The following is a 348-nucleotide window of genomic DNA, read 5'->3' on the forward strand; positions in this document are numbered from 1 at the left end:
ATATTTCATGTATAATATAATATAAATAAAATGTTTATATAAATATAAAATATAATGTATACAATGAATATAATATAAATACTTATATATAATAATCATATATATAACTATATATAATAATCATATATATAACTATATGTATAGTTAAACCTTCAGTGACAGCAAAGCTTCCCTTCTNTATAAATAATCTTATTTTCATTTTTTCTCTAGCTAGCAGAGCATTAGACTTTACTTTTCAATACAGTAATTACATAAGATCTCATAGCAGATATTTTGTTTACTAATTTTCCCTTTGGTATCTCTTGTACATATTTCTTTTCCCCTTTCTGTTATCTCCTTCCCTCTGAA

Source organism: Crocuta crocuta, unplaced genomic scaffold (assembly GCF_008692635.1).
Source record: "Crocuta crocuta isolate KB4526 unplaced genomic scaffold, BGI_CrCroc_1.0 scaffold109, whole genome shotgun sequence".
Classification (NCBI taxonomy): Eukaryota; Metazoa; Chordata; class Mammalia; order Carnivora; family Hyaenidae; genus Crocuta; species Crocuta crocuta.